This window comes from Ranitomeya variabilis, chromosome 3, assembly GCF_051348905.1.
Source record: "Ranitomeya variabilis isolate aRanVar5 chromosome 3, aRanVar5.hap1, whole genome shotgun sequence".
Lineage (NCBI taxonomy): Eukaryota > Metazoa > Chordata > Amphibia > Anura > Dendrobatidae > Ranitomeya > Ranitomeya variabilis.
This window is the reverse complement of record NC_135234.1, coordinates 507,792,295-507,820,033: the sequence shown is the minus strand read 5'-3', so window position 1 is coordinate 507,820,033 and position 27,739 is coordinate 507,792,295. Positions and strand designations below refer to the sequence as shown.

The following is a 27,739-nucleotide window of genomic DNA, read 5'->3' as shown; positions in this document are numbered from 1 at the left end:
CCATGTGATTATACAGCCCTCGCTTCACATTTTCAGAGGGACAGCATGTGCTGTGAAACCTGAGTTTGGGAAGATCCCTCAGGTCGCCTTGTATCATACATTTGGGAGAGCTCTAACTTCTATATTTGGGAGGTCTCTCCCTCATTTCAAATTGTTAGCTAGAGAGTGGAATAAATATTCCCCATCTCTTTACAATGCCAGCTAAAACATGTCCATTTGAATTTTTGGCTTCACCTGCCACCACCACCATGTCCACCGCCATGTCATGATGCGGAAACCTGAGTTTTGTGAGCTCAACAGTTCATTTTGGATGGATCCATTGGATCCCAATGGAGCCACTGTCATAGCGGTTGAAGCCTCTGTAAAGTGAATATAATACAGGAGTTGAGGGAGCTGTATGCTCAATGTTAGTAAATAGGATTCTATGAGACAACAAAAGCATTAGAATTAAATTCTGAATACAGTGTATGCAAATGAGGGCCTATGTTGTGGTTAGTCTGTCAGGCCTGAAACCAATATCAGGAACATGTACAAGCCTCATTTTACTTGGAAGCAGCCTCCTCAAGGGAAAGACAAACGAGTGCCCTTGACCAATCTGCACAAGCCTACACACTTCTTCTGGAAACTACAAAACCAGGCAGAATGTATGTTTTGCATGGTTTTGAGCAACAATGGATTAATTACGGGATATGTCCCAGAGAGTGACGAGGTCTGTGGAGTCTATTACTCAGGTGACAGGCAGTGCTACAGAGCTCATATAAAAGCCTTAGCGTTCCAATGACCATGCTCCAATATGTGTAAGACTGTGGCCTGAATAGGTTTGTGGAGTACATTAAGGCTACGTTCACATTTGCGTTGTGCGCCGCAGCGTCGGCGCCGCAACGCACAACGCAAACAAAAACGCAGTTGCGTTTTGAACAAAAAACGCTGCGTTTTGCGCCGCATGCGCCCCCCAAAATCTATACAATGTTTTGCATATTTATTGGAAAACGCATGCGTCGTACAACGCACCACGACGCAAGTACTTGCGTCGTCTGCGTTGTCAATACAAATCAATGGTAAAAAAGGCGCATCGACGACGCAAAAGCGACGCAAACACGACGCATGCGTTTTTTTAAAAGTCAGCGCCGCAAAAAAAATGCAACATGTTGCGTTTGCCGCGCCCTGACAGGTGCGCCCTAACGCCGCATGCGGCGTACGACGCACCAAAACGCATGACAACGCATGTACATGCGGCGCCATGCGGCCCCAATGTTAAAGATAGGGCCGCACGACGCATGCGTTTTGTTGCGGCGACGACGCTGCGGCGCACAACGCAAATGTGAACGTAGCCTAACCAAGTCTCTTACCCCACCACCATTTTTTGCTGGACCCAATTTTGAAAATTGAAGGGAAACAACAGTTTAATAAAGAGACACAAGTCTCATTTAGGAGCTTGGAAAAGCCAGCAATGGACTTTGTCCAGCACTGGACAATGTAAAGTGCTATTGAATATGTATGCCCTCTCTCACAGTTTGGGAAGAGACATATATGTTGACAAGGGACAACTGAACTCTGCACTGGGACAACAAACTGGACGTGGTTACTGACTGCTGTGTCTGTGCAACTGCATGTTGTGGGCAAGAGGCATCAGCGCCTCCTTCCTGTACAGCAGATTGGTAAGGTGATAACACAGGGGCATGGGCATTGGATTCACCATTAGACACTGATTTTGTACCCAGGCATTTTGCCCACCTTCTGCAGTTCTCCGTATGTCAACAGTATATGGTGTATGCTAACAGAGGTAATATGTAGAATCTCCCTTTATAAAGGGATGTGTTGGTAAGAATTTCAAATTAACAGTATATATATAGAGCATTTTTCATTACATTACTCATATTATTATTTTGTGTAAGGCTGAAACCTGAAGACGTGTGTGGAGCATATTAATGCATTGCTGTTCCACAATGTCCAAGTGCAGACCCAAAAATTAACATCAGGTTCCTAGACTCACGCTTAAAGAGACCGTGAGAAGGGCACCACAATAAAAAAAATTGTAATAATAGAATATGTAGAGATTGGGAATACAAGTTTCACCATTGCACAATGTACAAAATTATCCAAAAATTACCCAAAAGGTCTGTATCATACACACTGAAAGAGGCCATGATGGGGACATCACAATACATTTTGCAGTTATTACAATAGGTAGAGATAAGGAGTACAAGTTTCACCATTGCACAATGTGCAAAGTTGTCCAAATATTACCCAAGGGTCTGTGTCATACACGCTGAAAGAGACCATGATGGGGACCTCACAATACATTTTGCAGTTATTACAATAGGTAGAGATAGGGAGTACAAGATACACCTTTGCACAATGTACAAAGGTTTCCAAAAATTTTAAATCATTACCTACTTGGGTTATACATATATGACCAGTAAGTTCTTGTTGCTGAAGCAGGAGGAGTAGGATGTGATTTGCTGAACAAAATGGGCTTGGATGGTAAAGCATGGATCTTAAGACAACTTCCAAAAAAGAACATTTGGGCTGCATTTACATTAGATTGCTGTCATCCGTAGGGTTTACAATGTCAGAGGAAATCCAGCCCTTGTTCAATTTTAGAAGAGTCAGCCTGTCTGCATTTTCCATTGACAGGTGTGTGTGTCTATCCACTGTGATTGCAGCAGTAAAAGAAAAAATCATCATGCAAGGAAAGGTCTGGTCAAGTGTGCGGCTTCGACAGCCAATAGCTAAAGGGCACTGAAGAATTAGGAAGAACTCTGGTATGGTAACTTAAGTACTCCACCATCTTGGTCAACTCCTCGTCATAGTTACACACATAAACCTTGCTGATATGACGGTTTCATGAAAATAGCATAGTTGGTGAACAACCCCCTTAGATACACCTGGTGTGCGTGTCCTTCTCCTGCAATCCTTGTGGGTGAAAAGAGCTGGTACCTATGCCAGCAGCGTTGTCTGAGGGTATTCTTTTCAGCAAGTCTTCCACAATGGCCCTCTGGCATGCATGCACTGAAAATGGCATATCCGCCTTTGACATGAGAGAAGGAAATTTCTCCTGGTACCGTGGGTCAAGATAATGGTACAGCAAGTATTTCATGGTTGACAAAATGTATTTCATGCAAGGGTCTTGGGAAAGGCATCTGGACATTAACTGTGCTATGTGTGGCAGAATACAAAGATTAAAGAATTCATTTTTTATATCGCCTTTATGACACACTCCAGCAGCAGACTCAGGAAAATTATTGGTAAATAGTAATGTTTGCTTATCTCTGCATGCTTTGCACCAGTCGCACAACTGCTGGTTAAATATACTCTATTTATTTAACAAAAATATTTTTTTTTATAATCACCTTTATGACATACGCCAACAGCAGACTCAGGAAAATTATTGGCACTGGTAATTCGTGATGTTTGCGTATCTCTGCAGCCATTGCAGAAGTTGCACAACTGCTAGATAAATATACGTTATTTATTTATCCAATGGAAAATTAGTATTTTTATATCACCTTTACAACACATATCGACAGCAGATTAAGGAAAATTATTGTCAATGATAAATTATTACGTTTGCGTATATCTGCAGAATTTGTGCCAGTCGCACAACTGCTAGATAAATATACGCTATTTATTTAACCAATAGAATTTTTTATATAACCTTTATGATATATGCCAACATCAGATTAAGGAAAATTATTACCACTGGTAAATTGTGACGTTGGTGTATCTCTGCAGGCTTTGACACTGCCGAACATAATTTAGCCTTAAAAAAAAAAAACTATATGGTGGTACTTAGGAATATTATGTAGCTCCATAAAAAATTGGTGTAGTATATGCTGATAATATTATTTGGCTCTAAAAAGAGCTGCTTTGTATATTATGGTAGTAGATGAAACCCTGCCTATCTCTCCCTAATCCCACAGTCTGTTCCTAAATAGCGATGAGCGAATATACTCGTTATTTGACATTATTATATATCTGAGTATTTTTTAGTGCTCGGAGATTTAGTTTTCATTGCCTCAGCTGAATGATTTACATCTGTTAGCCAGCATAAGTACATGTGGGGTTTGCCTGGTTGCTAGGGAATCCCCACATGTACTTATGCTGGCTAACAAATGTAAATCATTCAGCTGCAGAGCTAAAAACGAAAACTCCAAGCACTAAAAAATACTCGGAGGACACCCGAGCGTGCTCGGGAAATATTGAGTAACGAGTATATTTGCTCATCACTATTCCTAAACTATACAACACAATGCAAACTAGCAGAGATCTCCAGCATGTACTTGCAATGATGTTAACAGCCAGGTGCCTACATTTCACTCTCCCTTGTAATAAATCTCTCCCTAGGCCCTATGCTATCTCCACCTAATCTTCAGCCTCAGTAGCTCTTAAAAGAGCTTTTTGGAATCATAAACTCTCACTATAGGCTGCTAGGGATAATTTCACTTTGTTAAACATCTCACTTGCTGCTACTTGACTACTGAGAGTTTTAGGTGCTGAGATTGGAGCCATGATCAGTCTGATCACATGCAACAGAAGCCTGACTATGTATAACAGCTGGCTTCTGCTGTTGAGGGAACAGGCATAAGTCCAGAGCTTGTGCCATATATCAAAGGTAATTGTACATTTTATTACAAAATTATATGTACTCTGAATGTACAGTTACTGTACATCCTGTACATCCATTTTCAAGAATAAATATCTTCATTTTCATCCCTTTACCTTTGTATATCTGTGATGTTTGTGCACAGTTGTACTATGCTTTTGCAAGTTTGTTTTATTGTTTTACACCTCTCCACTGTCTCAGTATTTGATATATTGCTGAGTTTCCCAAATGGGATTTTTTTTTCTTGTCGTGCTTGTGCACAGTTATATCTTCCAATACATAAATAAAAAAAAGTTAATGAAAAGAAAATACATTTCTACAGAGAGGCATAAAGATTATTCTTTATTAGACACTGCAGAATTTTGCAGATATGAACACAAACACAATGAATGTTCAAATAAGAAAAAAACATCAGAATGTGGTCGATCATTCAAATACATGAAAAATTACAGATTGGGTTGTAAACAAATTCCTAGCAGATAGTTGGGGCTTTACAGAGATCAGAAGGTAAATAGTCAAAGTTCCCATTTCAGGTATTGAAAGCAGTAATCTATGTATTCCTCTCACAAAAGCAAAAAAATTAGAAATTATTGAAAGAACTAACCTGTGAAGATTTTAAACCTCTGCCACATGTCAAACAGTTTAGTGATCAGAGATAGATTATATTTATTTTTTACCATATTTGGCACACGTGGAGGGGGGAGAGTGAGCACCTGGAAGCAAGTAAATAGCACAGTCACAGAGCATATCAGGAGGCAAAACAATAATCATTTTGTTTAATCCCTTAACAACCGCCAATATGCTTTTTAACGGCGGCAGTTAAGGGTACTTAAACCACAGCTTAACGGCACTGTGGAAAAAGTATATAGCACCCCCAGAGTCGGAATTTCTCCGGGGGGGGTAGCTGAGATCCCAGAGAACATGATTTGGGTTGGGTTTTACCAATCCCAATGTTGCAATCGCCGTTATTAATGGTATAATGGCGACTGCAAAACAAAAGTCTGATTTTCCATTTAATTTCTCTCTCCTCTGATGTGATCGCACTTCAGAGAAAAGAGAAATAGGGTCCCCCGATCACCCTTCCGATACCTCTGATGTCCCTGCATGATCCCATGAAGCCACCCAGGCCACTGGTGTCTTCTTCTGGGAGAAAATGGCAGGCTCATATGCAGTGCGCCCGCCGAGATCTGCCAGCTGGCACTTGGCAACAATAAGAAATTTTTCCGATTGGTTCATTTTGATCACTATGATAGACTATCACAGTGATCAAAATTTAAAAAAATAAATAAATCAAAAAGTAAATCAAACCTCCTTCATCACCCCCTTAGTTAGCTAAAAATTATAAAATAAAAAAAGTATTTATTTCCATTTTTCCATTAGGGTTAGAGTCGGGATAAAGTGAGTTGAGCTAAAGTGAGTTAGGCTAAAGTTAGGGTTACGGTTGGGCTAAAGTGAGTTTGGCTAAAGTTAGTGATAAGGCTTGGGTGATGGTTAGGATTGAGATTACAGTTAGGGTTGGGATTTGGGTTAGGTGTGGGTTAGGGTTAGGTTTGGGGTTAGGGTTATGGTTATGGTTCGGATTAGGGTTAGAGGTGTGTTAGGGTTAGTTTTGTGGATAGGGTTATGGTTGGGATTAGAGTTAGTGGTGTGTTGGGTTAGGTTTGTGGTTAAGGTTATGGTTAATGTTGGGATTAGGGTTAGAAGTGTGTTGGGGCTAGGGTTGTGGTTAGGGTAATGGTTAGTGTTGGGATTAGTGTTAAGGTGTGTTGGGGTTATGGTTGGAGTTAGAATTGGGGAGTTTCCACTGTTTATGTACATCAGGTGGTCTACAAATGTGACAAGACGCCACCATTCCAGCAAATTTTGCGTTCAAAAAGTCAAATGGTGCTCCCTCCCTTCGGAGCCCTGCCATGCACCCAAACAGTGGCTTTTCCTCACATATGGGGTATCGGCATACTCAGGAGAAATTGCACAACAAACTTTGCTGTCCATTTTCTCCTGATACCCTTGTGAAAATAAAAAAAATTGGCTCCAAAGTAATTTTTTTTGTGAAAAAAGTAAAATGTTCATTTTTTCCTTCCACATTGCTTTAATTCTCGCGAAGCACCTGAAGGGCTAATAAACTTATTGAATGTGGTTTTGTACAACTTGAGGGGTGCATTTTTTAGAATGGTGTAACTTTTGGTTATTTTCTGTTATATTGACCTCCCAAAGTCACTTCAAATGTGAGGTGGTCCCTAAAAAAATGGTTTTGTAAATTTGTTGGAAAAATGAGAAATTGCTGATCAACTTTTAACCCTTTTAATGTCCTAACAAAAAAAATGATGTTTTCAAAATTGTGCTGATGTAAAGTTGACATGTGGGAATTGTTATTAAGTATTTTGTGAGACACCACTCTCTGATTTAAGGGCATAAAAACTCAAAATTTTTAAATTGCAAAGTTTTCAAAATTTTCCCCATGTTTCCATAAATAAATGCAAGTCATATCAAAGAACTTTTACCACTAACATAAAGGACAATATGTCTCAAAAAAATCAACCTCAGAATCAGTGGGATCAGTTGAAGCGTTCCAGAGTTACAGTGGGGCAAAAAAGTATTTAGTCAGTCAGCAATAGTGCAAGTTCCACCACTTAAAAAGATGAGAGGCGTCTGTAATTTACATCATAGGTAGACCTCAACTATGGGAGACAAACTGAGAAAAAAAAATCCAGAAAATCACATTGTCTGTTTTTTTAACATTTTATTTGCATATTATGGTGGAAAATAAGTATTTGGTCAGAAACAAACAATCAAGATTTCTGGCTCTCACAGACCTGTAACTTCTTCTTTAAGAGTCTCCTCTTTCCTCCACTCATTACCTGTAGTAATGGCACCTGTTTAAACTTGTTATCAGTATAAAAAGACACCTGTGCACACCCTCAAACAGTCTGACTCCAAACTCCACTATGGTGAAGACCAAAGAGCTGTCAAAGGACACCAGAAACAAAATTGTAGCCCTGCACCAGGCTGGGAAGACTGAATCTGCAATAGCCAACCAGCTTGGAGTGAAGAAATCAACAGTGGGAGCAATAATTAGAAAATGGAAGACATACAAGAACACTGATAATCTCCCTCGATCTGGGGCTCCACGCAAAATCCCACCCCGTGGGGTCAGAATGATCACAAGAACGGTGAGCAAAAATCCCAGAACCACGCGGGGGGGACCTAGTGAATGAACTGCAGAGAGCTGGGACCAATGTAACAAGGCCTACCATAAGTAACACACTACGCCACCATGGACTCAGATCCTGCAGTGCCAGACGTGTCCCACTGCTTAAGCCAATACATGTCCGGGCCCGTCTGAAGTTTGCTAGAGAGCATTTGGATGATCCAGAGGAGTTTTGGGAGAATGTCCTATGGTCTGATGAAACCAATCTGGAACTGTTTGGTAGAAAGACAACTTGTCGTGTTTGGAGGAAAAAGAATACTGAGTTGCATCCATCAAACACCATACCTACTGTAAAGCATGGTGGTGGAAACATCATGCTTTGGGGCTGTTTCTCTGCAAAGGGGCCAAGACGACTGATCCGGGTACATGAAAGAATGAATGGGGCCATGTATCGTGAGATTTTGAGTGCAAACCTCCTTCCATCAGCAAGGGCATTGAAGATGAAACGTGGCTGGGTCTTTCAACATGACAATGATCCAAAGCACACCGCCAGGGCAACGAAGGAGTGGCTTCGTAAGAAGCATTTCAAGGTCCTGGAGTGGCCTAGCCAGTCTCCAGATCTCAACCCTATAGAAAACCTTTGGAGGGAGTTGAAAGTCCGTGTTGCCAAGCGAAAAGCCAAAAACATCTCTGCTCTAGAGGAGATCTGCATGGAGGAATGGGCCAACATACCAACAACAGTGTGTGGCAACCTTGTGAAGACTTACAGAAAACGTTTGACCTCTGTCATTGCCAACAAAGGATATATTACAAAGTATTGAGATGAAATTTTGTTTCTGACCAAATACTTATTTTCCACCATAATATGCAAATCAAATGTTAAAAAAACAGACAATGTGATTTTCAGGATTTTTTTTTCTCAGTTTGTCTCCCATAGTTGAGGTCTACCTATGATGTAAATTACAGACGCCTCTCATCTTTTTAAGTGGTGGAACTTGCACTATTGCTGACTGACTAAATACTTTTTTGCCCCACTGTATAACCACATAAATTGACAGTGGTCAGAATTATAAAAATTGGCTTGGTCATTAAGCACAAAATTGGCTTTGTCACTAAGGGGTTAAAGAATCAGTGTAGCTGAAACATGACTCTAGTAAGATGAACAAACTCAGATTAGCTATACAAGAAGAAGATGGATGGACAACAGACAGATTGTGAGGATGACAATGATCTCCCTCACTTGTCATCTGTCCACAGCTCTAGTTCATGATGAATTTTCTATTCATATATGAATTCTATTCTAGGTTTATTTTCTATGATTAATGAATATTTTTGGAAGTCCTGACTGAAGAAGACTCACAGATAATTTCAGGCGTGACATCTCCACATCTGGGAAACAGATGAAGGGAATAGTAATGAGTGAGCGTGCTCGGATCTCGTGTTATCCAAGTATGGTTGGATGTTATCTGAGTATCTAGGGTGTGCTCGAGTAATATGTTGGAGTCCCCACGGCTGCATGATTTGCGGCTGTTAGACAGCAGCAACATATGTGTCTGTTTGTTAGGCATATTACTTGAAAACGGCAGAGATACTTGGACAACACAGATCACACTTGGTTAACCAGACTTCCGAGAACGCTCGCTCATCACTAGAAGGGAAACTAAGTATTTCTCTAAGAAATTTAAACTTAACCTAGAAAACCTAGCACTGTGATGTGAGTTCTCTGGCAAGACATGTTAACAGAAATAGAAATCTTGTGATGGAGAGGAAATATTACCTAGATTTTCCTTTTCTCATACCCTAGGCATGAGAATTTAATACCTTCACAGGGCAAATTTAATAGTAAGCCATGTCACTGGAGTACAGGTATAGATAGTTATTATGGCTGCATTTACTCTCAACATCAAAAAGTCTCAGGCTTTCTACCATCTTTGCAATTGTCTATAAATCCTTTGTTCTTGTCTTAGCACCTAGTGGAAATGATCTGACTTCTAAAGCCTTTCTGTCTCGGTTTCATGACAGTGTTTTAACCGAAGAAATGTGTTCATCCAAGGTAAATGTAAGGTCTCAACCTGGTAATTTATCTTTAATATAGCCTGCTAGGCTTTCCCACAGCATGATAATAAGTGGTTTGTAGTTTCAGTACAGGTTAATGTGGCTTTTATAGCTATAAATGCCTGTCAACTAGCTCATAATATAAATAATAAACTCAGCATTACTCAACTTTCCATAAACCAGTAATGCAACTCTGTCGCTCATGCTGATTTTTACTGACAAGCTGCAGCGATGAACTCATGTTTGCAGCACACGTGACAGGTGCCGCCAATCACTGAGCCCATTGATTTGCACTAGTATTGAAGTTTGTAAATATTGAGCACTGATGGACAGGTGGAACTCGCGAGAAGAGCATTGACTGGCCAGTAAAGGATGTGACAGCTATTAGACTGTAACGATACAGCGCTTTAATATTGCATAACACTTAAGCTGCACACCAGCTAACAATCAACAAAACAAACTAATAAATTGGGAGTTTTACTGCATTGACAAAAAATGTAGCAAAATGTTGGAAATATTAACCCCTTAACGACCACCGATACTCCTTTTAAAGGTGGCAGTTAAGGGTGCATATTTCTCAGCATCGCTTTTTAACAGCACTGAGAAATAAGGGTACAGAGCCCCACAGCGTTCAAAACTCTCCAGGTTCTCAGCTAGTGGGGGTAGCTGAGACCCCAGAGAACATGATTGCAACTGGTTTTTACAGTCCTCTGTCACGTGATTGCCATTATTCACAGAGAAATGGTGATCACAAAAAGGTCCAATTTACAATTAATTTCTCTATCCTCTGATATGATCTAACATATCAAAAAATTGAGAAATGGGGTCCCCTGAGACCCCAATATCTTCACCATTCCCGAGCTTTCCTGATCTGTCTCCCGGCCCTCCTCATCATTTTCCTAGAAAAAAATGGAGGACGCATGCGTCTTTTTCCTATTGGTTCCTTTTGATCACTGCGATAGACCATGTCACAGTGATCAAAATAAAAAAGTAGCAAATCAAATTCCCCTTTGTCACCCCGTAATTAAATAAAAATTATAAAATATTTTTATATTTTTTCCATTCTTTGCAGTTAGGGTTGGAGTTGGAGTTAGGATTGGGGCTAGGGCTGTGATTATGTTAGTGTTATCATTGGGGGTTAGGGTTCTGTTAGGGTTAGGGTTGTGTTAGGGTTGGAGTTAGAATTGGGTGTTTTTAAAAGTAAAAAAAGATTACGAGTTTGCATCGGATTAGGGTTGAGCGACTTTTATTTTTATAGGATCGGGTCGGGTTTCACGAAACCAGACTTTCTCAAAAGTCGGGTCGAGTGAAATCGGCCGATCCTATAAAAAAGTCGGGGTCGGGGTCGACCGAAACACGAAACCCAATGCAGTGCAATGGGATACTATGGTTCCCAGGGTCTGAAGGAGAGGAAACTCTCCTTCAGGCCCTGGGATCCATATTAATGTGTAAAATAAAGAATCAAAATAAAAAATATTGATATACTCACCCTCGGACGCGCCCTGGTACTAATCGGCAGGCTTCCTTCCTAAGAATGAGCGCGTGAATGACCTGCGGTGACATCGCGGCTTGTGATTGGTCGCGAGCGGTCACATGGACAAGCCGCGACGTCATCTAAGGTCCTTCACGCGCTCATTCTTAGGAAGGAAGGCTGCCAGAAAGAAACAGGGCGCATCTGAGGGTGAGTATATTCCTATTAGACCAGATTCAGAAGATCGCCGACCTCATGGCTGACCCCACACAGGGGTCGGGTCGGTTTTCATGAAACCCAACTTTGCCAAAAGTCGGCGACTTCTGAAAATGGCCGACCCGTTTCGCTCAACCCTACATCGGATGCTTGGGTATGCACGGAGTATCGCATGTTTTTTTCTAACAGCCGCAAAACATGCGGGGCATAGATTCGAGCAATGTCAATCAAGCTCCCGTGATATTCGGTGCGTACCCGAACACCCAATGCAAACTGGAATAGTGAGTACTTGTGCTCAACACTAATGACGTCATAATCAATAAGATTACCTAATGTTATCAAATTCTGTGTCATACCTGTGGGTTCAAAATGCTCACTGTACTCATGGAAAAAATCCTTGAGGGGTGTAGTTTCAAAAATTGTGTCACTTGTGGGGGATTCCACTGTTAAGGCACATAATGGGCTATCCAAATGCAACAGGGTGTCCACTTTTGATTCCAGACAATTTTGCATTCAAAAAGTCAAACGGTGCTCCTTCCCTTCCAAGTCCTGTGGTGCGCCCCAACAGTGGATTTTCCCTACTTGAGGTGTATTGGCGCATTCATGGAAAATTGCATAACAAATTTTGTAGTCTATTTTCTAATGCTACTATTGCTAAAATAAAAAAGTTTGGGTGGAAATTAATATTTTTGTGAAAAAAGTTAAATTTTCATTTTTTCCTTCCATATTGCTTCAGTTCTGGTGAAACAACTGAAGGGTTAATAAACGTCTTGAATGTGCTTTTGAACAACTGGAGCGTTGTAGTTTTTAGAATGGTGTCACTTTAGGGTACATTCTGTCATATAAGCCCCCAAAGTCACTTCAAATTTTTTTTGTAAATTTTGTTGGAAAAATTTAACCCTTACCCTTCTAACATCCTAACAAAAAAATTATGTTTCTAAAATTGTGCTCATGTAAATTATACATGTGGGAAATGCTATTTATGAACTATTTTGTGCACTATTTTCACGTTTCTCTGATTTAAGGACACAAAAATTAAAAGTTTAAAGTTTAAAAATTGCTATATTTTCTAAATATTTGTCAAATCTCTATTTTTTCATAAATAAACGCAAATCATGTCAAATAAATATTAGCACAATCATGAAGCACAATATGTTATGAAAAAATAGTCTCAGAATCCTTGTGATCCGTTGAAGAATTCCAGAGTTATAACCACATAAAGTGACACTGGTCAGAATTGTAAAATTTGGCTTTGTCATTAAGGTCTAAATTGGTTGTCACTAAGGGGTTAAAAATCAAATGTCAATTTATTTTTATTCTGGATGCAGCACAAATCTAATAATAGGCACTCTTCTTCCTATGCACAAAACCTCAACGTACAAGTCGTAATAAAAAAGTCATTCTACCCATGCTATCAAGTCAGCTCTAGTAAAGACAACCTTCATCAATTTTCCAATAGAAAACACACTCTTAAAGATTTGCATGGCAAAACTTGCAGCCTACCTGCTGAGCCACTCCTGAAAGCCTGGTATACTGAAGTGCAGAACAAAGACAACTCTCCCAACAACAAAGACAGAGAACCACCGAACTCCTTCCGATCCTGGTGGGCACCTCATCCACCAGGAGCCCTGCAAAACAAAGAGCAAAGTTTTCCAACTATGCAACTTTAGACCCTAATGCTGACCACACCATATAAATCTACTAACTCCTCAGAGTATTAAACAAATTCATAAATATAACCAAAACGGTTCCAGAAGCATATTTATGATAAGATATTTACTGCAGCATTCTTTACATCAGATATTATATCACAAATACAAGTGCATATGTGCAAAATTTAGAAAGATATACTAAAACAGTATTCTGTTCTAATGCTGTTCTGTTCTTCTGACCTTAGTGCTTCAGAGGTACAGTATATTGTATTTGCTCTCGGCTTGTCATGGTAGAGTCAACTAAGAAGGGCGTAGGTATTATTTTATATGAAATCTACTCATTACAATGTTTACAATGTTTGAATGAGTGATGGACACATCACAGTGCATTCTGATAAAGTTACTGTAGTCTGCTAATGCTACCATGACAATCCCTCAGAAAGAACAATGCAATGTTTACACCTATGGATATAAGATCAATAGTTGGAGAAACACACAAAACATGCTTTGTATTAGTAAATGTTAGTATTTCCAATTCAATATTTATTTCTCTATATACATATATAACAAATTTAGGCATTGTAGCCAACCTGAAATCTGAAATATTTTTTCTCCATGGACTTATATGGAAGGACCTTTAACCCCTTTCTGATGTTGAGTGTAATAGTACACCCACATTGGAATCCCTCTGGCACTGAGCCCACATCTTTCCCAGCACATGTAAGCTTTTTAACAGCTGACATGTTCCTCCAACAGCCGTGGGTGGAATTGCGAGCCACCCACAGTTGTTAACTAGTTAACAATCTCTGACAGCGGCTTTTAACTTGCGCTTTCCAGAAGCGCAGTGGAAATCCCACCTATCGGTGACCCGTCACGTGATTGCTGGTCACCGATGGGTTGTCATGAAAGCAGACCTCTATGGTTGTAATAGCCAGATTGCTATGAGCGCCGACCACCAGGCAAGCATAGCAAGTGAGCATTTTTGCTACATACAGGCAATCTGATCATGGCTTGTATGTAACAGAGCCAATCAAAATACTGCAGCTTATAGTCTCACATGGAGGCTATTGAAGCATGCAAACAGTCAAAAAAGTTTTTAAAAATATAAAAAATAAATAAAAGTTCAAATTATCCCCCTTTGGCCCCACTCAAAATAAAGCAATAAAAAAATCAAACATACACATATTTTGTATCGCCGCATTCAGTATTGCCCAATCTATCAATATAAAAAATAATTGACATGATCGCTAAACGGCGTAACGAGAGAAAAATAAAAATGCCAGAATTACATATTTTTGGACTCCGCTACATTGCAATAAAATGCAATAACGGACGATCAAAAGATCATATCTACACCAAAATGGTATCAATAACAATATTAGATTGGTGTGCAAAAATAAAAGCCCTTATCCAGCCCTAAATCATGAAAAATGGAGATGCTACTGGTCTTGGAAAATGGCACCATTTTTTTTACCCAAAGTTTGCATTTTTTTCACCACTTAAATAAAAAAGAAACTAGACATATTTGGTGTCTATAAACTCGTAATGACCTTGAGAATCATAATTGCCAGTCAGTTTTAGCATTTACTGAACATGGTAAAAAAAAAAAGAAAACAACTGTGGAATTGCACTTTTTTTTGCAATTTCACAGTACTTGGAATTCTTTTACTGTTTTCCAGTGCATGATATGCTATAACCTATGGCGTCTTTCAAAAGTGCAACTTGTCTTCAAAAACAAGCCATTACATGGCCAAAATTACAAAAATGTTATGGCTCGGGGAAGAAGAGGAGCATAAAGCAAAAACGAAAAAACCTCCGGTCATGAAGGGGTTAAAAGTCCATCATCATTTTATTATGAGTTTTAGAAACCTTTTCTATTAACTACTCATGTACATCATTAATTAAGAATATTATATGATGCGTATTCTGCATTTTTCCCATGTGCAGGCTTTATCGTTAATTTTCAGTTGTCCCTAAGGCTACTTTCACACTAGCGTTGGGCACTGCACGTTGCAATGCGTCTTTGGGGAGAAAAAAACGCATCCTGCAAAGTTGCCCGCAGGATGCGTTTTTTCTCCATAGACTTTTATTAGCGACGCATTGCAACGCAGTGCCACACATCGCAACCGTCGTGCAACGGTTGCGTCGTGTTTTGGTGGACCGCCGCCACAAAGAAAGTTACATGTAACGTTTTTTTGTGCGTCAAGACCGCCATTTTCGACCGCGCATGCATGGCCGAAACTCCGCCCCTCCACCCCGGACCTTGCAATGGGGCAGCGGAAGCATCCTAAGACTGCTTCTGCTGCCCACGTCGGGCATTTTTTTCACAGTATGCATCGGTACGTCGGGCCAACGCAGCGCAATGGCCCCGTACCGATGCTAGTGTGAAAGCAGCTTAAGATAGTGGGTGGAGACTAAAGTAGTAATTGTGATGTTCTCCATACACAGTGTACATATACATGAGGATTGACTACACTTCAATATCTTTGTAACCCATGTTCAGAAGTAGCAGCAAAGATAACTTAATATAACAGTACTGTAGCAGTGAGCAGCTTTAGGGTGAGATAAAACACCTACAAAAAAGCAGTGTCTGAAAGTGCATCTGATTCCTCCACTATGCTTTTTATTCTGTTCCTCTTTCAGATTCTTTTGGTAGTGGGAATTTGACACCTACTTGAGCTTGCATTACATTGTTTTACAGAGTATATGATGAGTATAGGAGGCAGTGAGAAGGAAGAGCAGTGGTCTTTAAGTGGAGAAAGAAACAACATTTTTGATAAGGCGCATTACAAAGTTTCTTCCATTATTTTGTACAGTTTACTTATGTAAAGTTTGCTGAAATCACAATAATCATTGTTGGAGTACTAGCTTTACAAAATGTCCATATCTAGTGAGCAGCAGAAGCATACAGAGTAGTTTTATGATGATCAGCTATCTTTTCTTGTTCTTGTAATATCTTTTCTTGGTATTTAATTACTTTCCAAATAACTATGTGTAGATTAAACTCTTGATTTTCAGCTTTTATTTAATTATTTTTTTAAGATCCCCAACCACAATTAACTGTTGCAGTATGGCATATACTTTGTATTTTCAATAACCTCATAGCATAGTTTAACCCTACTTGGAAAATCCCAGAAGGACATTACTGTCTGTTTTACACATCATCCGTCCAATGTATGCCCCACATATCCTCATGAATGGAAGACAAAAAATCTGTGTCATACGTACCATGGCTTTCTTTTCTTAGCTATTAACATGAGGGTGAATGACCTTGGGGAGATCAAAACATCCAACACCACGGAGACACCATCACGTGTTTCTCAACGCAGTGATCCAGAACACTGCCCCCATCCCTTAAGGGAAATATGCAAATGCATGTAGAAAAGCCACGGAGACACCATCACGTGTTTCTCAACGCAAGCAATGAAAAGCCAGGTCTTTCACCAGGAAGGAACAACCACGGGAAGGGCAGCATCCAATAAAGGAAAACCACCTATGCCAAAACATGGTATCCATCCACAGACAGCTGTTTTGGGGCATTTGACCCTCATCAGTGTGGAGTAGGAAACTGGCTATTAGGAGCAGTGCCTAGTGAAAAGACTATAAACATGAGGGTGAATGACCTCGGGGAGATCAAAACATCCAACACCGCGGAGACACCATCATGTGTTTCTCAATGCAGTGAGTTTTGGCATAGGTGGTTTTCCTTTATTGGATGCTGCCATGGCACCATTTTCCAATACCCATACTGTCTACAATTTTTGTGATCTCGGGTTGGGTGAGGGCTTATTTTTTTGCGCGCCGAGTTGACATTTTTACTGCTACCACTTTTGTACAGATACGTTCTTTTGATCGCCCGTTATTGCACCTTAGTGCAATGTCGCGGCGACCAAAAAATGTAATTCTGGCATTTCAATTTTTTTCTTGCTATGCCATTTAGCGATCAGGTTAATCCTTTTTTATTGATAGATTGGGTGATTCTGAATGCGGCAATGCCATATATGTGTGTGCTTGATTTTTTTTATTGTTTTATTTTGAATGGGTCGAAAGGGGGGTGATTTAAACTTTATTTTTTTTATTTTTTTATATTTTTAAAACTATTTTTCTTTAAGTTTTGGCATGCTTCAATAGCCTCCATGGGTTGCTATAAGCTGCCACAATTTGATCGGCTCTGATACATATAGGTGATGCTCAGATCGCTTCTATGTAGCAGAATTACTGCATTGCTATAAGAGCCGACCACAGGGTGGCGCTCATAGCAATCCGGCATCAACAAAGATAGAGGTTTCAAAGAAACCTCTGGCTGTTATGCCAATGAACCGATGACCCCTGATCACGTGACGGGGGTCAGCGGTGCGCGTATTTCCGACCCCATGGCCAGAAGCACGCGTTAAATGCCGCTCTCAGAGTTTGACAGCAGCATTTAACTAGTTAATAGGCACGGGTGGTTTGCGATTCCACCCGTGCCTATTGCGGGCACATGTCAGCTGTTCAAAACAGCTGACATGTCCCAGCTTTGATGTGGGCTCACCGCCAGAGCTCACATCAAAGTGGGGGTACTGCCATTGGAAGTACTATCCTATCGAATGGCAGTAAGGGGTTACATTTCTGACTGTTAAGTAATTGTGAACATATTCGCTAGGGGAAAGACTGAAGTGATGGGTACCCACTCCCACCCATGATTTTAGTCATGTTCTTCTGCAATTATACCTGAGTGCTAGGAGTCAGGTATTATTAAAGATTAGCTAGTAGTACCATTTTGGGTTTAAGTTGGCATCAACTCCCAAACCTAGTGGTAGTTTTTAGTAGACACTTTCTTCAAGCAGTGGTACGAGAAAAAGTCTTCACCTCTCAAGAAAAACATGATTTTAATATGGGACAATGCTCCATTGTATGCATCGAAGTGCTCTACTGCTTGGCTAGCTGGAAAGGCCTTAAAGATCAAATAATAATGACTTGGCCTCCATCGTCATTTGACCTAAACCTTATTGACAACTTCTGGGTTCTTCTTAAATAGTAGATTTACAGTGAGGGAAAACTGTCCACTTCTCTGACCACTGTCTGGGAGGCTGTGGTTTGTGTTGTCTAAAAAGGAGATTGTCAACAGATTAAAAAACTGAAATACTTCATCAATTGAAGGCTTATGACTGTTATTGGAATGAAGAGTCACTATTGATTACTGATATATATTTATTTAAATGTCAGAAATTTATTTTTGAATATTTTGAGTTGTTTGGTTTTTATTCACACAAAATTCTATCAGATGCAAATAAACAATTGAGATGGGAACATTTTTATTTTTCATTTAATTGCATAATAGTTTTGCACACTAATAGTTATCCAATAATTCTGCACACATAGACATTTTCCTAAAAACGAAACCTCACTTTTACTTCAGGTTTCAAGATTATTGACCTTTTGGATTGACTGACCGCACTGTAGTTGTTCAATAATTAAATTAATCATCAAAAATACAAATTGTGTTAATTGTGCATAGTGTAGTGTATAATGTATGCGATGAAAATAAGACAGGCTCAGTGGATGTTATGCTAGCAATTCAGGCTTGAGCCACTGGATGGTGCTCGATGGTCGGTGGCACAATATGTCATCTATTAGGGTTGATACATGAATGTATTTTTGGCAGAAATGTGGTGTAATACACTTTAGATTGTTACAAAATTTTTGAGCAACGTGCAAAAATGTTGTGACTTTTGACATTTCAACCTCAGTTTTATGTAGATCCACCAAAATTGATGAAGTATGGGAGGAGCCAGGTTAGGATGGGGCGAGTCATGATGACCAATCTTTAAACTGCTGCAAAATGTGGTGTTTATTACAGCAGAAATTTTAATACAGTCTACACTCCAACACTGAACGGATGCACTAAATTCATTAAGTGATAATTATTGAGACTGGCCTATAAAGTGCTAGTTAGAAAAGTATGCCAGTGGAACAGATTTGCTGAGATTGCATCACTAGTAGTGATGAGCGAATAGTGAAATATTCGGATTTGGGAAAATTGGCACAAATAACTTATAATATCTGGTATTCGTACTAAATAACGAATCCAATGCAAGTCAATGGGAAAGCTGAATATTTTTCTGCTGGACCCAACAAACAAGCCATGGGGGCCTGAGAAAAAGGCTGAAATGGATGGGAAAGTGCTAAAATAAAATGGGAACAGCATGGAGAAGATGCTTGCATGCCTTTCTGACTCAGCTATGGTATCTAGGAATAATGTTGTCAGACTATTGCACTGGTTTTACGGATTTATAAGAAGACATACCAAACCAAACCTAAATTTCTTTAAAGGGAAAAAGCTAAGAAACATTTTTTCCTTCATTTTGGCTACTGAGACTAGACTGTGTGGAAGACTTGCTGGGGTCTTTGTCTGCCATCCAACCACAATATCCTTGCATTTGTCTGGGTTCAACAGTGGTGTAGAGCGCTGACTGAATTTTGACAGGAAGCTAGAATGAGATACAGTCACCTTTTGATTTGTTACACAGGCTTGGCAGGAGCCACCACATCCATGTCCACATACTTTAATGTCACCCTTTCCCATATTGAATGCGCTACAAAAAAAATCCTGGCTTTATTTTTTCACAAATATCCTCACAAAGGTGTTATGTACAAATTCCCTGTATGTAGCAATGTTTGGGTATTTTTTTCAGTTTGTTGGGGTATTTTTTTCAGTTTTATTACACATGGCAACTACAGACTCATGAAAATTACAGGTAAATAGTGACGTTTGCGTATCTCAGCAGGCTTTGCGCCAGTCGCACAACTACTAGATAAAGATACGCTATTAATTTAACCAATAGAAAATTAGCATTTTTTATAACACCTTTATGACACATGGTAAAAGCAGAGTATGGAATATTAGTGGCACTGGTAAATTGTGATGTTAGCATATCTCTGCAGGCTTTGCTGCAGTTGCACAACTGCAAGAAAAATATATGCTATTTATTTAACCAATAGAATTTTTTTATATATATCACTTTTCTGACATATGGTAATAGCAGAGTAAGGAAAATTATTGGCACTGGTAAATTGTGATGTTTGCATATCTCTGCAGGCTTTGCACCATTCTCACAATTGCTAGATAAATATATGCTATTTAACCACTACAAAATTAGTATTTGTTATATCACCTTTCTGACACACAGCAACAGTTGCTAGGGGTCAAGTTCCCGCCTCTGCACAGGGGGAATCTCGAGCCATCTCCGCTGTGGTCTCCCATTCTTCTCCAGACACAGTGGAGCCTGCTCAGTGGAGACGTCGGTCCCAGCGTCTGGCTCAGCCTGATACAGTGCAGATGGTTACTGTTGCCTTTCCAGGATCAGCCGCTGTAGCCAGTACTGGTCAGCAGTGAGCAGACATCTCTGGGACTAAATCCTGCTTTTCCCCTTCTGAGCATGCCCAGGGTAAGACCTCTCATTGGAGGTTGGGGGTCACATGCTCAGGTATTACAGTAGCTCCCATTGGTCCTCTAGGAATGTCCTGAAGTGGCTCAGGTACTGTAGCAGCTACCATTGGTCCTCTAGAAAGGAGCTAAGTTTTGTGTTCAGCTCCAGTGTGGTCATGTGTATGTGGTTTCAGGGTTCGGCTGAAATAAGCCCCTAGAATACCGGCACCTCCGGTGAGGAGTTTTCGTGTGTGTGAATTCAGAGCCCGGCTGAAATAACCCCTAGAATACTGGCACCTCCAGTGAGGAGTTTTGAGTGTGATATTCTAACTGCATGACCACTGTTCACTCTATTTGACAGCTGTGTTCCTCTGTGAGGTTAGCAGGGCACCGCGTTCTCTTGTCTGAAGTGACTCTGTGAAGTAACAGAGTTCACTTATACCGCCATATAGTATAGTCACTTACTGGCAGCATTTTTTACTCCTGCACGGTGGACCCCAGGTTGTGAATGCACCTATTACTCTATTAATATATATTTGGTGCATTCCGCCAAACCCTAACAACAGTAGAGTAAAGAAAATTATTGGCAAAGGTAAATTGTGACATTTGCGCATTTCTGCAGGCTTTTATTTTATTTAACCATTATAAATTGTTTTTGTTTTTTATATCACCTTTAAGACACATGTCAACAGCAGACTTGTGGATATTACTGGCAAATAGTGATGTTTGCGTAGCTCAGCAGGTTTTGCGCCAGGCACACAGCTGCTAGATAAAAATTAGCTATTTGAACAATAGGCTAGAAATATTATTTACCAATTAGCATTTAAAAAAGATGTTTACTGGCACTGAGGAATATTACTTAGCTGTAAAAAAGTTTTAGCATATTATGATACTAATAATATTATTTGGCTCTAGAAAGAGCTGCTTTGTATTTTATGGTACTCGATGAAACCCTGCCTATCTCTCCCTAATCCCACAGTCTGTTCATACACTATACAACACAATACAAACTTGCAGAGATCTGCAGCATATACTTGCAATGATAACACCCAGGTGCCTGCCTTTCCCTCATATCAAATCTCTCCCTACGCTATCTCCACCTGACAGTGAACTAATATTCATTCTCAGTAGCTCTTAGGCTACGTTCACATTAGCGGCGGGCGCCGCAGCGGCGCCGCATGCGTCATGCGCCCCTATATTTAACATGGGGGCGCATGGACATGCGTCGCACTTGCGTTTTGCGCCGCATGCGTCGCTGCGGCGCCCGCGTCCGGGCGCAGAGGACGCAGCAAGTTGCATTTTTGCTGCGTCCAAAATCAATTAAAAAAAGGACGCATGCGGCGCAAAACGCAGCGTTGTGCATGCGTTTTGCTGCGTTTTTGTTTGCGTTGTGCGCTGCGGCGCCGACGCTGCGGCGCACAACGCAAATGTGAACGTAGCCTTAAATAAGCTTTTTGTAATCATAAACTTTCCTTTTACACTGCTTTCACTCTCTCTACACTCACACTGTGCTTACACTATGTTGTTTCCTGCAGTAATGTGTGCAACATGGCGCCGGAAGGGAATATTCCCTATGACTTTGTAAGGCCAGTCAATCACAGTAATGCCACACCAAAGATGGTGCCGGCATTACTGTGACTGGCAAGCAAGCCCAGCATGTTCATTGACTGCCAATAAAGTGCATTACATGCTGGGTGGGTCACTTGAATATACCGAGGCGAATAGCAAATTACTCGCCGAGACACAAATAGCCCAAATACCTTACTATCCGTGCATGTAATGAATATTTCCAAATGTATTCGCTCATCTCTATTTACTAGTCCATGCAAAAAAGATCTGAATATATTGCTAAATGGTAGTCAATAAATATATCAAAACACTTAAAGTTATCAAGCTAATACCATTAAATATTAGCAATAGAATGACTAAAACATTACTAGTTTCAGCTAGTTATATCTAAGACTAGCCCAAGTCTTTCTATGAATAAATGTAAAGATTACACAACATACTGTATATAAGGAAACCTTGGCAGACCTAAGCTTGGCTATTTCTACTTCAGGCATGCCCAGTGCATACAACATAGGTAAAGTAAAACCTCCTGGTGATGCTGCTGCGCCAGCTTATGATGAGAGTAAAACCCTGAAATCCAGATAGCTGTGAGGTTTGGGGACCCAAATAGGACTTTTGCTATGGGGCCCTGTGACTGCTATGTATGCCCCGCCTCTGCTTGCAGGGCAGTAATAATGCAGGAACATGTAGCTTTAGGGGGGTGAGGGATTAAATCTTTGTCTATACATATAACGTTTTTGGATTCACTAAATATTGAGAAGGTCTGTGCATAAACGTCTATCACTGTACCTTCTACGCTCACTGGATACACTCCCTTGTTTTGCTTGGATATGGAGAACTAGGGGGAGTACATTATACTATATGGAGGACTATGGGGGTGTGTATTATACTATATGGAGGACTAGGTGGAGTACATTATACTATATGGAGAACTATGGGGGTGTATTATACTATATGAAGGTCTATCAGGGTGTATTATTCTATATGGAGGACTATGGGGAGTCTATTATACTATATGGAGGACTATGGAGAGTCTATTATACTATATATAGGACTATATAGAGTGTATTATACTATATAAAGGACTAGCAGGAGTACTGTTATGATCCTAGTGGCTGAGGATCACAAAACGGACTAGCTAAGTTTATGAACATAGACACGAGCTCTAGGGAGATGGTAACTGGACTGACCGCAAACCTGATCCTAACCAACACACTAAAGGTGGCCGGTGAACGTGCCTAAAATCCTGGACGTCTCGACGCAGCCTGAGAAACTATCTACTCCTGGAGGGAAAGTAAGACCTCACTTGCCTCAAGAGAAATCACCCCAAAGATAAAGGAAGCCCCCAACAAATAATAACGGTGAGGTAAGGGGAAAACACAAACGTAGAAATGAAAACAGATTCAGCAAATGAGGCCCGCTAATACTAGATAGCAGAAGACAGATAGGGAACTGTGCGGTCAGTAAAAAACCCTATGCAAAATATCCACGCTGAGAATACAAGAACCCCCACACCAACTAACGGTGTGAGGGGAGAAACTCAGCCCCCTAGAGCTACCAGCAAGCAAGGAAATCACATATTAGCAAGCTGGACAAGAAACAAAAATAAACCAAGAAACATATGACCACTGATGGTCAAAAAATGAACCAAGCCAAACTTAGCTTCTCTTGAAGAGACTGATAACGAAGGACTGCAGGAGAGCTCCAAAATAGCACTGAAGACATTGACAGCAGGCAACAACTGAGAGTCCAGGTGAACTAAATAGGAAACCAGCTAAGAGATAACGAGACAGCTGATCCTGCCTCAGACCTGCAGAATGACACAAAGAACCACCAGAGGGAGCCCAAAGACAGCACTTACACAGTACCAGTTGTGACCTCAAGAGGGCGCCCAAAAACAGAGTTCACAACAGTACCCCCCCTTGAGGAGGGGTCACTGAACCCTCATCAAAACCCCCAGGGCGATCAGGATGAGCCACATGGAAGGCATGAACCAAATTGGCCGCATGAACATCAGAGTCGACAACCCAGGAATTATCCTCCTGACCATAGCCCTTCCATTTAACCAAATACTGAAGCCTCCGTCTAGAAATACGAGAATCCAAGATCTTCTCCACTACGTACTCCAATTCGCCCTCAACCAGCACCGGAGCAGGGGGTTCAACAGAAGGAACCACAGGCACCACATACCTCCGCAACAAAGACCTATGGAACACGTTATGAATGGCAAACGACGCTGGGAGGTCCAAACAAAATGACACCGGGTTAAGGATTTCCAAAATCTTATAAGGACCGATGAAGCGAGGCTTGAATTTAGGAGAGGAAACCTTCATAGGAACATACCGAGAAGACAGCCATACCAAATCCCCAACAAGAAGTCGGGGACCCAAACCGCGACGGCGGTTGGCAAAGCGCTGAGCCTTCTCCTGTGACAACTTCAAATTGTCCACCACATGGTTCCAAATCTGCTGCAACCTATCCACCACAGAATCCACCCCAGGACAGTCAGAAGGCTCAACCTGACCCGAGGAAAAATGAGGATGAAAACCAGAATTGCAGAAAAAAGGCGAAACCAAAGTAGCAGAACTAGCCCGATTATTAAGGGCAAACTCGGCCAATGGCTAAAAAGTCACCCAATCATCCTGATCAGCAGAAACAAAACATCTTAAATAAGTTTCCAAGGTCTGATTAGTTCGCTCGGTTTGACCATTCATCTGAGGATGGAAGGCCGACGAAAAAGACAAATCAATGCCCATCTTAGCACAAAAGATCCACCAAAATCTGGACACAAACTGGGATCCTCTGTCAGACACAATATTTTCAGGGATGCCGTGCAAGCAAACCACATTCTGAAAAAATAGAGGAACCAAATCGGAGGAGGAAGGCAACTTAGGCAAGGGCACCAAATGGACCATTTTGGAAAAACGATCACACACCACCCAGATGACAGACATTCTCTGAGAGACTGGAAGATCCAAAATAAAATCCATGGAAATGTGCGTCCAAGGCCTCTTCGGGACAGGCAAAGGCAAAAGCAAATCGCTGGCACGAGAACAGCAAGGCTTAGCCCGAGCACAAATCCCACAGGACTGCACAAAGGAACGCACATCCCGCGACAAGGAAGGCCACCAGAAGGACCTAGCCACCAAATCTCTGGTACCAAAAATCCCAGGATGGCCTGCCAACACCGAAGAATGAACCTCGGAAATAACTCTGCTGGTCCATCTATCTGGGACAAACAGTCTCTCTGGTGGGCAACGGTCAGGTCTATCCGCCTGAAATTTCTGCAGCACTCGTCGCAAATCTGGGGAAATGGCAGACAAAATCACTCCCTCTCTGAGGATACCAGCCGGCTCTGAAACTCCCGGAGAGTCAGGCACAAAACTCCTAGAAAGAGCATCAGCCTTCACGTTCTTCGAACCAAGCAGGTACGAGACCACGAAATCGAAACGGGAGAAAAACAACGACCAACGAGCCTGTCTAGGATTCAGCCGCTTGGCAGACTCGAGATAAATCAGATTTTTGTGATCAGTTAAGACCACTACACGATGCTTAGCTCCCTCGAGCCAATGTCGCCACTCCTCAAATGCCCACTTCATAGCCAACAACTCCCGATTACCAACATCATAACTTCGCTCGGCAGGCGAAAACTTTCTTGAAAAGAAAGCACAAGGCTTCATCACAGAGCAATCAGAGCCTCTCTGCGACAAAACAGCCCCTGCTCCAATCTCAGAAGCATCAACCTCGACCTGAAAAGGAAGAGAGACATCAGGCTGACACAAAACTGGAGCCAAAGAAAACCGGCGCTTCAGCTCCCGAAAGGCTTCCACGGCCGCAGGAGACCAATTAGTCACATCAGAACCCTTCTTGGTCAAATCCGTCAAGGGTTTAACCACGCAAGAAAAATTAGCAATGAAGCGATGGTAAAAATTAGCAAAACCCAAGAACTTCTGAAGACTCTTAACAGATGTAGGCTGAGTCCAGTCATGAATAGCCTGGACCTTGACTGGGTCCATCTCAATAGTAGAAGGAGAAAAAATAAAACCCAAAAAGGAAACCTTCTTTACTCCGAAGAGACATTTTGAGCCCTTCACAAATAAGGCATTAGCACGCAGGACCTGAAATACCATCCTGACCTGCTTCACATGGGACTCCCAGTCCTCAGAAAAGACCAAAATGTCATCCAGATACACAATCATAAATTTATCCAGATATTCTCGGAAGATGTCATGCATGAAGGACTGGAACACAGAAGGAGCATTAGAGAGTCCAAAAGGCATCACCAAGTACTCAAAATGGCCTTCGGGCGTATTAAATGCTGTTTTCCATTCATCCCCCTGCTTAATGCGCACAAGGTTATACGCACCACGAAGATCTATCTTGGTGAACCAACTGGACCCCTTAATCCGAGCAAACAGATCAGACAACAATGGCAAAGGATACTGAAATTTGACCGTGATTTTATTTAGAAGACGATAATCTATACAAGGTCTCAGAGAACCATCCTTCTTGGCCACAAAAAAGAATCCTGCACCAAGAGGGGAGGAGGACGGGCGAATATGTCCCTTCTCTAAAGACTCCTTTATATAGCTCCGCATTGTGGCATGTTCTGGTACAGACAAATTATTAAGTCGTCCCTTAGGGAACTTACTACCAGGAATCAAATTTATAGCACAATCACAATCCCTGTGAGGAGGCAGGGCATCAGATCTGGGCTCATCAAATACATCCTGGTAGTCCGACAAAAACTCAGGGACCTCAGAAGGAGTGGAAGAAGCAATTGATACCAAAGGAGCATCGCCATGAATCCCCTGGCAACCCCAACTTGACACAGACATAGCTTTCCAATCCAGAACTGGATTATGGGCCTGCAGCCATGGCAGACCCAACACGACAACATCATGCAAATTATGCAGCACAAGAAAGCGAATCACCTCCTGATGTACAGGAGTCATGCACATGGTCACTTGAGTCCAATATTGAGGCTGATTCTCAGCCAATGGTGTAGCATCAATTCCCCTCAGTGGAATAGGGAATTCCAAAGGCTCCAGGACAAAACCACAGCGCCTGGCAAACGACAAATCCATCAGATTCAGGGCAGCACCTGAATCCACAAAAGCCATAACCGAGTAGGATGACAAAGAACAAATTAAAGTAACAGACAAAATGAATTTAGGCTGTATAGTACCAATGGTGACAGGTTTAGCGATTTTTTTAACGCGCTTAGAGCATGCTGAGATAACATGAGTTGAATCACCACAGTAAAAGCACAACCCATTTTGACGTCTATGATTTTGCCGCTCAATTCTGGTCAGAACTCGGTCACATTGCATAGACTCAGGTCTCTGTTCAGAAAACACCGCCAGATGGTGCGCAGATTTGCGCTCCCGCAAACGCCGATCAATCTGAATGGCCAAAGCCATTGAGTCATTCAGACTTGCAGGCGTGGGGAACCCCACCATAACATTCTTAATGGCTTCAGAAAGACCTTCTCTGAAATTTGCAGCCAGGGCACACTCATTTCATTGAGTAAGCACCGACCATTTCCGAAATTTTTGACAATACACCTCAGCTTCATCCTGGCCCTGAGAAAGAGCCAGCAAGGCCTTTTCTG

At 41.3% G+C, this 27,739-nt stretch overlaps 1 protein-coding gene across 6 annotated transcripts in view; it reads right to left on the bottom strand.

The window, feature by feature from the left end:
- GABRG3 (gamma-aminobutyric acid type A receptor subunit gamma3) overlaps positions 1–27,739 on the bottom strand; it is a 1,125,049-nt gene that overhangs the window by 719,281 nt on the left and 378,029 nt on the right. For 2 of the 6 annotated variants that reach the window (XM_077296883.1, XM_077296882.1), the window contains exon 4: positions 13,000–13,124. The exons of the other annotated variants lie outside the window; for them this stretch is intronic. The gene's annotated coding sequence lies outside the window, so the exon portion shown is untranslated. The remainder of the gene's footprint in view (positions 1–12,999; positions 13,125–27,739) is intronic. 6 annotated transcript variants of the gene reach the window in all.